This window comes from Micropterus dolomieu, linkage group LG12 (genome assembly GCF_021292245.1).
Source record: "Micropterus dolomieu isolate WLL.071019.BEF.003 ecotype Adirondacks linkage group LG12, ASM2129224v1, whole genome shotgun sequence".
NCBI classification, from domain to species: domain Eukaryota; kingdom Metazoa; phylum Chordata; class Actinopteri; order Centrarchiformes; family Centrarchidae; genus Micropterus; species Micropterus dolomieu.
This window is the reverse complement of record NC_060161.1, coordinates 5450511-5453844: the sequence shown is the minus strand read 5'-3', so window position 1 is coordinate 5453844 and position 3334 is coordinate 5450511.

Below are 3334 nucleotides of genomic sequence, written 5' to 3'. Positions count from 1 at the left end.
TGTGTTGGTGCATGCCGTGAGGTGAGATCGAATTTCTGCGTCAGACTCTGGGTCTACGAGGTTGTAAGATGTTTCCACTGGAGTATCTTTCGCAGGTAGCAACAGAAACTTGGGCCCAGTGAGGCCGGTGGTGTTTGGGAGCAGTGCTGCAGGTACAGACCTGGTTGCTATATATGCTGGGGGGTACGTAGTGCGATTGTTAAGGGCTCGAGAACTTCCTGATGCGTTCCACTCTGTTACTGGCATACACATAGAAGCTAACATTGTGAATGTTACCCAGTGTGACCTTCCTGTCAGTGTAAAAATTCTCCGGACACCCGCTCTGTGGTCTCGACTGCTATGACTGCAGCTCCTAGTTCGAGCCGGATGGATTGAGATGGTGCCAGTCTGGCCTTCCCCATAATGAATCCTACGTGGCACATGCCTCTGTCATCTAACACCTTCAGGTAGGACACTGCAGCAATAGCTTTCACAGAAGCATCTGAAAAGACGTGCAGCTCCACAAGCTGAGTGTTAGAGACAGATGTTCCAGTATAGCAACAAGGAGTCTCAAAGTATCCGAGAGCTTGTAGTGAATCTCTCCAAGCGATCCCCTAGCTATGGAACATTTACTTAACGTCCGCAGTGACAGCAATCTGTTCGTGGCGGAAACGTATCAGAACCCCGAGCAATCCGTTGTTCAGGTCTGGTCCGGTCAGCAACGCATCATTGAGAGACACTCCAAGATGTTTGACGTTAGAGTCGAACACAACTCTGATTTGACCTGGCTTGTGGGGGTGATTCACTCCGAATATGGGGAGGGACCAGCACTGTTCCCCCGTCTGTCAATGGTGGAGCCAGCTCTGCTGCACGAATGTGATGAAGTGTTGCTTCATCTCAGCTTTTCTTTCAAGAGTACGCTGTACTTCAGCTAACTTATTACAGTAGCTCAGCTCATGAGTCATGCGTTAGCAAGACACAGGCCTATATTGTCTTTTGTTTAATTAGCGGTAAACTGGAGGCACTGGTAGTTTAGTCTTTTGTTCATCACCACTCACCTCAACACAAGCCAAGAAAAACACTGCTGGGAGAGAAGCTGGAGGGGCTGCTGTCTGTCTGTGTGCTGCGCTCTGGTTGTGCAGTGAGATGCGGCGCGGGAGAGAGAGAGAGATTGACATTTGACACTTTATTATATCATTTTTATGTTGATTTATTTTTTTAGGGCCCGAGCACGACCGTGTGAGGTCCCTATTGAATTTTCTAAGATTATATATATATATATATATATTTATTTTTTTATTTTTTTATTTTTTATTTTTTATTTTTTTCTGCAAAGTAAGCTCCATTTTGGGAACCTGAGCATACCAAACTCACCAAACTTTGCAAACATGTCAGAACTGGTGAAAAATTTCGTATTTTATGTGTTTCGCGCATGGGCGTGGCAAAATGACTTGCTAGCGCCACCTAGAAAATTGGAACAAATATGCCCCTCGTTCACGTTCAACCTACATGCACGAAATTTTCTGGGGACATGTATCATATCAAGACGCACAAAAAAGCCTCAAGAACCCATACCCTAAAGTCAACAGGAAGTCGGCCATTTTGAATTTTACGGCCATTTTTGGTTAATTTACACACTCCATACTTTAACAAACTCCTCCTAGGGATTTAGTCGGATCGACGTCAAATTTCTGCTGTGCCTTCTAAAGGCATTGACGATGAAAAGTTGAGTATTCGTCAATGGGCGTGTCTGTGGTGTCGATGATTCGCCATGAAACAGGAAGTTGTTGTAACTTCAGTGTACATGCTCACATCTGGACCAAAGTGTACATGTAGGATGAGAGTCCCACCCACAGTCATAGCGCCACCTGCTGGCAAAAGGAAGTAACCTTTAACTAAGCAGCCCCCGCCGCACGTTTCACCTACGTGCACGAATTCTCCGTGGTATGTGTATCTTGTCCAGACGCTCAAAAAAGTCTCTTGGAGCCATAGCCTAAACCCAACAGGAAGTCGGCCATTTTGAATTTTACGGCCATTTTTGGATGATTTACACACTTCGTACTTTAACGAACTCCTCCTAGGGATTTAGTCCAACCGACTTCAAATTTCTGCTGTGCCTTCTAAAGGCATTGAAGATGAAAAGTTGTGCTATTTGCGAGTTTTCGTCAATGGGCGTGTCCGTGGCGTGGCGTCAAAGATCAAGTCTTCGCCATGACACAGAAAGTTGTTGTAACTTCAGTGTACATGCTCACATCTGCACCAAACTGTACATGTAGGATGAGAGTCCCGCCCTGAACACATGTACATGCTGACAAATTTTCTGTGGTACGTGTATCTTGTCCAGACGCACCAAAAAGCCTCTTGGAGCGATGCCCTAAAACCAACAGGAAGTCGGCCATTTTGAATTTTACGTCAAATTTTGGATGATTTACACACTTCGTACTTTAATGAAGTCCTCCTAGGGATTTAGTCCGACCGACTTCAAATTTGTGCTGTGCCTTCTAAAGGCATTGAAGATAAAAAGTTGTGCTATCTGTGAGTTTTCGTCAATGGGCGTGTCCGTGGCGTCAAAGATCAACTCTTCGCCACGACACAGGAAGTTGTTGTAACTTCAGTGTACATGCTCACATCTGAACCAAACTTTACGTGCTTGATAACTGTCCCACCCCGCAGACATCTACACACCAATACCGATTTATATTCATAGCGGCAAGTGCTATGTAGCTCCACATAGGGGATACAGGAAGTGACATATAGCACCTTAGAGAGAAAGTATACATGACATTCCATCAAACTCATTTTTGACAGCTATTTCCGGTCCCACCACCCCCACCGGATGTCTGTATGTAACTGATAAGAGGGGGTGCATCCGGTCCCGCCCCAACCGGAAATATGTCTGTATGTAACTGATAAGAGGGGGTGCATCCTGTCCCACCCCAGCCGGAAATATGTCTGTATGTAACTGATAAGAGGGGGTGCATCCGGTCCCGCCCCAACCGGAAATATGTCTGTATGTAACTGATAAGAGGGGGTGCATCCTGTCCCACCCCAGCCGGAAATATGTCTGTATGTAACTGATAAGAGGGGGTGCATCCTGTCCCACCCCAGCCGGAAATATGTCTGTATGTAACTGATAAGAGGGGGTGCATCCTGTCCCGCCCAAACGGAAATATGTCTGTGTGTAACTGATAAGAGGGTTGCGTACATCCTTCCATTGTGTGTTTTTCATTGATTTAAAGACTTTATTAAGTAATACAACTTGAATGAATTAACTAGGAGGTGTTTGTGACAATAAATTTATCATTAAAAAAGTATAGCAGTGAGTTATAAGTAAAAGGAGGAATCTCCGGGGCCA